Source organism: Nelumbo nucifera, chromosome 5, assembly GCF_055504915.1.
Source record: "Nelumbo nucifera cultivar China Antique chromosome 5, China Antique-T2T, whole genome shotgun sequence".
Taxonomy (NCBI): Eukaryota; Viridiplantae; Streptophyta; class Magnoliopsida; order Proteales; family Nelumbonaceae; genus Nelumbo; species Nelumbo nucifera.
Window position 1 is genome coordinate 27,460,415 of NC_142653.1, and position 12,023 is coordinate 27,472,437.

The 12,023-nt window shown below is 32.1% G+C and overlaps 1 long non-coding RNA gene across 1 annotated transcript; it reads right to left on the reverse strand.

The window, feature by feature from the left end:
* Nucleotides 1-1,007: 1,007 nt before the first annotated feature.
* LOC148791339 (uncharacterized) lies at nt 1,008-2,971 on the reverse strand. The gene is made up of 3 exons (XR_016075829.1): nt 2,496-2,971; nt 1,772-2,372; nt 1,008-1,678 (listed from the first exon to the last, which is right to left on the reverse strand). It is a non-coding gene; the product is annotated as an uncharacterized LOC148791339 (long non-coding RNA).
* Nucleotides 2,972-12,023: the final 9,052 nt, after the last annotated feature.

Sequence of the window (12,023 nt, forward strand, 5' to 3'; positions counted from 1 at the left end):
CTCCCCCACTATCCCCAACTTTCTCCTAAGTAATCTCTCTCATAAATTATCTCTAATTATTATTTATCTTCTCCCCCACTTTTTATCTACATCTATCTAAAGAAAGTTTGAATTAAAAATTTAACAATTATTTAAATATTCTAACAAAATTATATAATAACTTTAAAATATTTATTAAAAAGACAAAAAATAATTATAATTGATTTAATAATATTCATATTGTTAATAATTATATATTTTAACAAAATTCATCACAAAATTATGTACAAAGTACAAACAATATAAATTATGATTTTTTGGATTATTCAATCTAAATGTTATTCAAATAATAAAAATTCTAACATTAAAAATGAAGCATTATTTAAACATTTCAATAAATAAATATCTTAAATAAAAAAATATTAAAATTAATATTTTAAATCAATTAATAATATATTTTAAATAGTTATTGAATAATTTTCAATTATAATAAATGGATTAAAATTTTAAATATTTAGTTAAATAACTAAATATTTTAAATAATGAAATATTTAACATAACTAGATTTTAAATAGTTAAAATAACAAAGTTATGTATTAATATCACTATAATTTTATGGATTATTAAATTCAACAAGTAATTAATATTTTAAAGTTTAAATGATGATATTATTTTAACAAATAAATAATATTGTAAATACCTAATTTCATTTATATCAATTATTAATTCTAGAAAATAACTTTCAAAAAACTATTGTTTATTAATAATAATTTTAAAATCTTAATCTTTATTTATTATATATTTATCTATACTAAAATTAATATTTATTGTATTTCAATATTTATTTGTTGTTTTGTGCTAAATATATTTTCAATAATTATGTATAAATATATTTTTCTTTTGTTACTTAATAGAAAATTTTCAATAATTATTGGAGTTTAAACTACTGTTATTTGGCTTTTTAAATTTAACTTAGAGTAAATTACAAAGACCCCCTGTACTATGGGGTCTGTGACAAAGATCCCCTGTACTTTGTTTTACGACAAAGACCCCTTATATTATGACCGTGAGACAAAGACCCCATTCCGTTAGTTTTCCGTTGAAATCCACCGTTGCAATATTTTTTAATCCCCATACTACCATTGTTTCGGACAATTGGGAAAAAACACTGTTCATCTTCCATGACCTTACATACACAAACAGCAGTGGTGGTAATCCCTTCTACCTCAGATTCCTTCACATTTTTCTCTATCTCTCTCCCCCGATCTCTATTCTTCCCCTTCCCCTTTCTTCTTCCCACTTTCCTCTGTTTTCCGTTCCTCTCGGAATGAGTGCTTCATACCTTGTGATGAGAGCTGCTCAGAAGGAGCGGGTGAGGATCCTCTACAGAAGGGCTCTCAAAGACATTCTCAACTGGGCTGTCCATCGCCATTTCTTCTATCAAGATGCTGTAAGAGCATTTCTTCCCCTCTCGTCATCCATGATGGTTATTACCACACCTTTGCTCTATCTCTTTACCTACACTGCGATCTTCATCAGTTTCTTGCACTCGACGCGCAAATAATGCATATTTGTGTTCTTTGTGCCGCTTTCTTCTGTTGAAAAGAGACTGCAGCGCCTGCTCCCAGGCCTCAAAGTTGCCTTACCAATAGACTGGTGGATTATATCTTTCTCAGCAAATAGGACTTGGAATATTTATCTGATTCAAGAATTATTTCCAGTTTAAACACTTGAGTCGAGTCCCAAGCTCAGCTAACCATGAAATGATAGATTTATCCCAATTCATTGTTACCTGGCTTCTTCTCAGTTAAATCAGTTTTGTTCCACATCTTTCCCTAATATCAATGCAAGGCCTATAAAAACAGAAAACTAACAAGTACAAATGTTAATGAGTAAGGAAATAAACCAGTTCACACTTTTTGTTGAATTCTGCTTCATAACAGAAATGATCCCAGACAATGGAATACGGAGATAATTCTGTTTTTGAAGTGTGGAGTCTGGAGGGAAATTAATCAGTTCATTAACGTTCTTCCGAAGACCAGAAGATTTGATCGGAAGACATGACAAATTGAACCCCAAACCCTTTAGTCTTTACAGCATACAGCACAAAGGAGGGAGAATGAACAACTTGCCTGATCATTGGTAAGAAAGAGAAGGCAGTCACAAGGCTATGAGCATTCAATAAAGTCGATTAACCTATATGGACACAAGGTGGAACTTAACTGCGAGCTTTAAATCTGGTTCCCCATTTTATCAAAAACTCTTCAATATCTAAGCCCATTCGAGTCCCCTTGCCTCCCCAGACAAGCATGTGGGCGTTGTCTCCCATGGAGGAACCAGTTACTTCGTGTACAGCCTTGAACCCAATTCTTTTGTAGAATCTAATTAACAAGCTGATATTAAGAATAAAACAAATAAATAATCTAAATAAATAAATAAAAAAAAAGAATCCTAATGGCAAAGAGAAGAAGTGAAGATAGATACAGGGAATTGAGGTGTTATCAACAACTAAGAACCTTGGAATGGTAGAGATCTGTCATTGATGGCAAGAAGTTCTGCTGTTCTGCAACCGCAATCGTAGCCAAACCGGACCGCAACGGCTCCAATAAACAAACCAATGCTGAATATTGATCTCTCCATGCTGAGTGTCTCTCTGCGCAGTCTAATGGAGTCCTAGTGAAGAATTTTCCCTCCCAACCAGAGTCTTATGAGTCCTTCTGCCCTGCCAAGCTCTCTCTTGGTTTCCAAGTTGATGGCTGCAATTCTGAATAAGGGTCCCAGTGTTTGGAGCTGTAGGTCAAGGTTTTGGGTCTTTGAGGATTCCATGATTTCAGACATAGTAGGTAAGATGGTTTTTCTGTCGTCACCATCGTCTTGATTGCTGCTTCTCTGCTGCTGTTAGTGATATAATTGAAATTGGGTTTTGACAAAATAGGGTTGGAAGGTGTTGTCATAGGAAGGGAGGTATTTCAACAACCGAATTAGCCGCTGCAACGTGAAAAAACATTGTAATGGCGGATTTTAACGTAAGGGGGTCTTTGTCTCATGGTCATAGTACGGGGGGGTCTTTGTCACAAAACAAAGTATAGGGGGTCTTTGTCATAGACCCCATAGTATAGGGGTCATTGTAATTTATTCTTTAATTTATTGTGTATTTTTACTATAAATTTTTAATAATTATTGGAGATTAAACTATTGTTCACAGGTTGATTCAATTTAGTTGTAGGTTGTTTGGCCAACTAAATCGACCTGGTTAGGTTGGGGGGTTGGTCACTCATGTTATATCTGTTTGAGTCAATTTTTTGTTTGGTTGGTCGGTTCAAAAATTTAAACTTAAAAATTTTTTATTTAAAATTTAAGTTTAAATTTTAAAAAATTACAATGGCATTATTTAAAAAATAAATTTATGATATAAACTATTTTAGCCTAAGAAATATTAGAATTTTTCCACTTTCCCGTATTAAAAAATATTAATATATATTTATGGTCGGGTCATTTGATTTTAGTTAGTTTACAAATGGGCAAAGCGAAACTAATCCAACCTAGTTGGGTTGGGAAATTGTTGAACCAAAGCTGACTGAAAAATACTAGAAATAGGGTTGGTTAGTTTCATTAGTTTGATTCGGAATGGCAATGGGATTGGGCGGGGACGAGGAGCCTCTCTCCATCCATGTCCTCGTCCCCATCCCCGCTAATGGGGACAAAGTTATCTCCATCCCCATCTCCACGGGATCCTCACTCCCCACGATACTTTATAATGTCAATAATTATGTTTTTTATTTAAAAAAATAAAAATAAAATAATTAAAATTTACAATCCTATTAGAAAATATTCAACCATATTTTTAAAATATTGACATATAGATGTATGTATACATATATACATATATACATATATAAACATATGCGTATATATACATATATATTAGTGGGGATCCCATGGGGCGGGGATCGGGGTCCATGTGGGGCAAGGAGTGCTCTCTCCGTCCCCGTACCATCTCCGTCAACGAGGATGAAAATTTTTCCATTTCCGTCCCCGTAGGGGGAAAATCATCCCCACCCCCACTTTGTTCGGGGCAGATCCTCATAGAGATCGAGGAAATGGAAAAAATTGCCATCCCTAAATTTGATAAATAACCTTATCTAAAATTAATTATTATTATTTTTATATTATAAAAAATATTAAAAGTAATATATACAATATAAATAATTATTAATCATTATATAAACAATTATATTAATTATTATATAAACAATTATATATTCTTTTGTTTATCTTTATCTTAATAAATCTCATACCATGGGTCCCCACTACTTTTTGAATTACATCAAAACCACGAGCTTGCATAACCGAATACAAAGCCTCTAACAACTCTCTACAAAAACAGCTTGAAAAAGGCTTTGCCTTGCCATAAACAGACACAAAGCCTCTCCGTTACAGGAGCACCCCTTCGTGACCACAACCAATAAATAGCCTTTTTCACAGATAAATCTCCATTTGGAGAAAGGGTAAAAAAAAAGGGACACACTCCAAATTAGTAAAGGTATGAGTCTGAAAAATAGTCTCCCCCCACATTACCCCAAACACACTCAAAACTTTATCCACATTCCAAGAATTCTTATTATCAATTAGGTCAGAGAAAGATCCTTATCAACTCCACTAGGAGGGCCTATAGGGGTCAAAAAAGAAGAATCAACCTGAACCCAGGGGACATCCCAAACATCAACCCTCACCTACCTACTGGGTCGAACCCCAAGATTAGGCTGAAGAATATTTAAAGATAAACAAATAGATTTCCAAATAAGAGACCCCCCCCAGTCTTAATTCTAAAAAGAAATAAATTGTTATTCTCTAAATACTTGGCCTTCAAAATTGCACCCATAACGTTGATCTGAAAGTGATGCACAGATGAGTTCTTATTAAAAAAAAAAGAACACCAAAGTCTCAGTCTTTGGTGTACAAAGGGTATCCCAATTGCACCACCTAAAATGATGCCCCTGATTGGATGAGTTCCACCGAAATCTTTTCTACACAGAATCTATCTTTTTATTGAGACCAGTAGGGAGCTGAACTATGGACATAACAATTATTAGGCACAGCTTGAAGAACCAACTTCATCAGCACCAGCTTACCTGCCTGAGAGAGATTTGCAGATCTCCTGGTAGAGCCAACGTTGTCAGACTTGAATTGTTCCAAATGCAAATGTGAATCAGGTAAATGGTCTGGCCACTAAATAAATCCAGATCCAATATATATTTTAGGGTCACCGGTGGTTCGGTTGGTAGGATATCTGACTTGTTCCAAACACCTGGGATCAGAGTTGAGAGTTCGGATCTCCTACCCACAATGACTTTACCCACCCCTACCCACATAATATGGCAGCCACATATGGGGAACATCTCACGCTCTTATATGTTATTATGTATGGGAAAATGTTCCAAATGCATGAAAATAGTATTTTGTGGGTAGGTAAGAGTAGAGTTCTTATAGGTAGGAGGTCCGAGAGTACTCCAGAGTTGGAGGGGTCTAAGGGGATGGTGGATGGGCAATCCCTGTTGTGTAACTCCATGAATCAATAATAAATGTATTCTTTAGGATCATTTTCATTTATTTAGACACTCCCTTAGCATCTCATGTATTTTCTAAAACTACATGGGATTTGTTGTGAACACTGGTGTGTGAATTAGGCTGTATAACCAATTACAAGTGAGCCTACAATATATCCTTGCTGTAAAACATCTTCTATGCTTTGCAGTTGCTTTATTTAATCACCTTTTATCAAGAAACCATTTGTATCATGGTTTTTAAAAATGAACCGGTGACCGAATCGGTCAGGGGTCCGGTTACCGGTTTGAACGGTCCGACTGTTCGACTTGAATGACCGGCCCGTTCTAACAAAAAAAAATAAAAAAATTAAAAAAAATTAAAAATTGGAAAACGGTCAAAACTTTTCGAATGATTAACCGGCTGGTTCAGCGGTTTGCTGACGAAAATCAACGGTTTTGGGGAAAAAACAGTTTTGGAGGAAAACGGAATCGGTCAGGCCCGGTTTTTCTGGTTCGACCGTCCGATCCAGTTCGGTTTTGAAAACAGTGATTTGTATATATTTATGTCCAAGAATGGTCAAGTTACCTCTTGCAATTAGTCAAAAAAATTGTGAAAAAGGCATAGATTAGGGGTTTTTTGTTCCATTAAGTACTCCTAGCAATTCTCATATCACACATACCCCGCCCTTCTCTAGACCACTAGTTGTAATGTAGGCATAGGATTATGTTTCTAGAAGGTTGGTATACGACTAATAGTGGTACTTTTAAATAATATATCCTTTATTAACTCTCTTGCATATTTCCTACTCGTTTTAAGAGGTCACAATGACCATTCTTGGGTGGAAAATACAAATGGTTCTAAGTAAAGTGATTGCAAACTATCGAGGTGTTTTAATAATGTATAGTAGATAGGTTTTAATAAATACGTTAAATCATAGGCATGTCTAAGTAAATGATCCTATATCTATAATATTATTAAGTAATATAGGCCACTTCACTAGAGTCCTGCTCCAATTCCCTCTTTCTCATGTTCTAATCACTTAGCCAATCCCTCCTAAAATTTCTCCTAAACTACCTCTTTCATCTAAAATTTATCCTAAAACACCTCTTAATCTATTTTACATGCCCAATAAACCATTTAAAAATAAAAAATATGGTTAAATTAATTTGTGAAATATTTTTTATATTTTCAATAATTACTGATATTATTGAATATTATTCAGTAAATATGAACATAAACTATAGTTTTTTGCAATTTTGGTAAATTGGAAATTCCAGTTACTAAAAATTAATGATTTTGGTGATTTAATTTCAGAAATTTTTGAAAATTAATTATTGAAATCAATAATTACTGAAAATGAATAATTAATTAAAGTATCAATAAATAAAAATTTAGAAATTAAAATCATCAGTAATTTTTCATTGGAAATTTTATTTCAATAAATATAAACTTATTTTTTTATATTTTCAGTAATTTTGTTATTATCAGTAATTTTTTTAGCAATAATTAGTTATTGATATTTTCAGTAATAATTAAGTGACATTATTAGATAATAATTAATTTTCAGTAATTTTTTAGTGGAAAATTAATTTCAATAAACATAAATTTAGTTTTTACATCTTCAGTAATTTTGATATTTACTATAATTATTTAGCAATAATTAGTGATTTTGGTTACTAAAAATTACTGAATTTGGTAATTTAATTTAGTGAAAGTTAAATTATAAAACTTCCAATTATTCAAATAAATAATTTGATGATTTTAATACTTTTCGTAATTATTGGATATTGCATTTATAATTGCCATAATTGTTGGAACTATATTTATGGGTTTGGGGGATGACCCCTCAGGTAGGAATGGCAATGGGTGGGTTCGGGGTGGGATCATACTTCCCGTCCTTGACCCTGAATTTTAAATTAATCCCCGTCTCTAACCCCAATCCCTGTCATGAAAAAATTTTGCCTACATCTGCAGTCCCTGACAGAGATGGGTTCTCCATCGGGGACCTAAATCCCCAAATGTTTTAAATAAAAGTTTGTTTTCAAAAAGTATTTATTTGAAATAAAGGAAAAAATAAAATGCAAATAATATTTTAAATATATTTTGATATATATATTATATGTGTGTGTGTGTGTGAATATTATATATTCACACACACACACACACACACACACACACACACACACACACACACATATATATAATTGGGGTTGGGCGGGGTGTGGACTTCACTCCTTGTCCCCGATCAGGTATTGCTATTAATCCCATCCCCATGTCTAGTGGTTAGTCAAGTTGCCAAAACCTAGATGGTTTGATATGGTTCACTTAGGTCAATAGTGAATTGACCATTTTTTTAATGGGAAAATCTATGAAGCCGAAGGTATGATGCCGGTATGAGTTTGAGTGTCTGACAACATTGGTTAGAGCAAGTGGATAGGGTTTGAATTAGTGCGATCGTTTTAAGCCTATTTGGGAATTTTGGGATTAGGCTTAGGTTTTGTGTTCAGGCCTGTCTTGTATATATTCTTATATATGTTATCTATACATGCCTAATATATATATTTATGTTGTATTAGTTGGGACTCGTGCAACGAACGGGCTTTGTTATGTAAAATTGAAGTAGAAGGAGCTTATGGTATTTCTAATTGAAGCCAAGTCAATCCAAGCCCATTCAAGTATTATATTTTTGAGTTATATTTAGTTGTTATGACCACAATCCAAATTGAAACCCTAGTGATAATGGCTAATATTGTATAGGGATGTCAATAGGAAGTTAAATGGTAAATTTGATTGACTCACCCCTACATGGTCAGATTAGGATTAGGCTTATTAGGGTGTAGGGTCTAGTTAGAATTTTGATTATTTAACCCATAGTACCCTTGCACATAAAGAGTATTCTTACAATCTGGTCTAACTTCTAACCCTTAACCTTACAGCTTATATTTTTTTTTTCAATATTTGTTTTAACCCAAATCGAGTGTAGGGTTAGATTAGAGTTCTGATTATTCAACCCAAATTGGGTTCAAGTTTGGCTAACCCCCACCCATCAAGTTATAATAACCCTATACATATAAAGGGTATTCTTATAATTTGGTTTGACTTCTACTTCTAACCTTAAAATATATGATTTATTTCACTATTTATTTTTGGTTTTTTTCTTTCACTTTGGAGAAACGATACCTTGACTCACCCCTACATGGTCAGATTAGGGTTAGGTTTATTAGGGTGTAGGGTCCAGTTAGAGTTTGGTTTGACTTCTAACTCTAACCTTGGGTTCTGTTTGGTTTGAAGGAAAATGCAGGGAAAGAAAGGGAAAGGTAGGGGTTCCATAGCTTTCCCTTCCTTTCCCTACCTTTTCCTTCAAACTATTTATTTTACTGTTTGTTTTTTTTTTTTTTTTTTTTCTTTCACTTTGGAGAAACGATACCTTGAAAGAAGATGGTTCTTGAGTTTTCAAAAAGTATCACAAAAGTACAATTTAAAGACTACAGGGTGGGTTGGGTATGTATTGAGTTGAACCCTATAGGTTGGGGCAGGTTTTGGAATTGCATAGTATCGAGTTGAGTTTGAGTGGAAGCATATTAGGGTTGAGTAAAAAATGCCAACCCACCCAACCCTATAGACAAGAAGATGCATGGAGCTTTTGGGGTATTGTCTTTAAAGACAAAGATTGTTTGGCTCGTATCGTGGTCTATCGGGTTGTTAAAAACAACTAGGAAGACTATTTTTAAAGCGGAAAGGCCAAAAGCTTCATATAAATCTTCTTGATTTTTCGTTTTTTCAGTCTTTCTACATGCATCGGGTCTTTTGGTCGACACAATACCAAATGGAAAAGACCATTTTTGGTCTTTTTGAGCTTTCCACAAACCATAAGACACATTGAAAAGATGTGCCAAACACCACTTTAATTATTTTACTTAAAAAAATTATGGTAAATTCACTAATTTAATAGTGATTTACTATTAAATTAATATTATTTTAATTAGTGATGTTTTACTTAAATAATTCATTAAATATGGTAATTTAATATTAAATTACTTTTTCCAATAGTTCGATAACTAATTAAGTAACATTTTTTGGTGAATTTTCAAGTAACATAGTTTACATAAATTATGATAATTTCCAATTATAATTACCATAATTATTAGTTATATTTATACTTAATAATTTAAGTAATTGTCAATAATAATTTAATTATAATTACTCTTAATTTAATTACCATGAAGTAATTTTACAGTAACTAAAATAACAATAATTATAATTTAAATAATTCATTAAATATGGTAATTTACTATTAAATTACTTTTTCAAAAAGTTTGGTAATTATTTAACTATAATTATTTATCAATTATTAAGAGTAATTTTTTAACATTTATTAATTAAGCATAATTAATTATCAACTCTACTTAGTTAATTAACTATAATTAATTAAGTATTGAATGAATAATAGTAATTATTTGAGAGTAATTAATTTTACTTAATTAATTAACTGTATTTGATTTTGTATTTGTATTATTTGTAATTATAAACATATTTTTAAATAAATATTAAATATTTACTTTACTTTTATTATTTGTCTTATTGTATTATCTATTTTTTATTATATTTTAGATATTTTTATTCATCTTTTTTCAATGTTTAAGTTTTAAACATTAATATTTTAATACATTGACGATAATTTAGGAGGAAGTTTTAGGTGGGGAGATAATTTAGGTGGAAATGATTGGGTGATTGGGGGGGGGAGAGAGAGAGAGAGAGAGAGATTTTAGGAAAATAGAGGTGATGAGGTGGCAAGATGAGAGTGTAAGGAATGGTATTTTGAGGAGCAAGGATAAGCTTCAATTGGGCATGGGCCATGGGGTGAAAGGGGGAAGCCATTTGATGTGGCCATCTTTGTATTAATATATACTAATAGATTTATTTTATTTTATTTATAAATATTATAATATGACACCTATACTACATACTCGAGTATGATGGGAAAAATGGAGGGGTCTATCTGGACTTTTATGTTATAGGCAAATATCACTTAAATTAGAAGGAAAACTATAAAACAGTTGTGAAGCCAAATATGTTGTATGGAGTACTGAGCAGTCAAGAAACAACATGTCTAGAAAATGAACATGGAAAAAATGCAAATGTTAAAACGGATGAATATAAAAACTATAAAGGATATGATTAGGAATGAAGTTATCCATAAGAACCTAGAAGTAGGTCAAATAGGTGATAAAATGAGGGAGAGTAGATTAAGATGGTTTGGGCACATGCATAAAAGACCACCAACTATGTGAATTAGAAGAAGTGATTTGTTACACATTGAATGGGTTGATGTGTCATACCCAAGAATGTTCCGAATAGCCTAGCCAATAGCCAAAGTTTTTCCATGAAACCCACCCTACAGGCCCAAGCCCACAACAACTAATTCATTGTTGACCATTAAATAAGAAAAATCTATGATGTAAAAGCAGAAAGACTTTGACCAATCAAAAACCCCATGAATTTTGATGAACCCCCACCTGATTGGAAATCACTTTTATGATGCTAGTTGATTGGTTATAAGTATCATGTCTTTCCTATATCATAGTTAAACCCTATTAAATATGGTATATGGATGATCTACTGTGGAAAAGTTTGAAGCTTCTTGCATATTCATGTATCATAATCAAACCCTATTAAATATGGCTCTGGTAACCATTGAACTTTGCGAAAAAATCAATTTAGATCCTATAGAATTAAGAGGGCCATTTTCGCATGGAAGGTCACTTTGAGGCAAAGAAAGATGACATTAGAGACATCTTTAATAGATCTATTAGGCAATAAATAAAATAATAAAAACATGCTTATGCGGCATTGGTCAAGTTTGAAAAGGCCGTTTTAGACACTAAGTTTGAAAATGCCACTTTAATAAAGTTAATTAAGTAAATAATTTCAAGTTCTATGGTAGTATAAAGTTAATTAACTGAATTAAATGAATTACACTAATTAAGACAATTAAGTAAATTAAGACAATTATGTAAATTAAGCAATTAAATAAGTAAATTAAATTAGATAAACACAACTAATTGATCTAAATGAGTAAATTGAACCAATTAAGCAACATTTTAAAAACCGACCCAAAAATGGAATTACTTTGGCCACCATTTTTTGGGTCAGTAGTTCAATTATTTGGTCCAAAAGGATCAGCTTGTGACCTTTTAAAAAATAATTAAAAAATCTCTGAAAACCATTCATTGGGAGTTTAGCATTTCAACCGTATGGTCATTAATTTGATTGTCCAATTCAAAATTGATTAGCCCGTGACGTTTAAAAAATAAAAGATAATTAAGAAAAGCCTTAAAAACCATTTAATGAGAGTTTAACGGTTCAACCGTTTCGGTTAATGATTTTCTGACCAATTCAATAATTTCTTTTTTTTGGAAAATTTTGAGCCATGCATTAAATGAAACTGGACAATTAACCGATTCTTGGGTCGAATGGGTTGGTCGCTTAAGTTAATA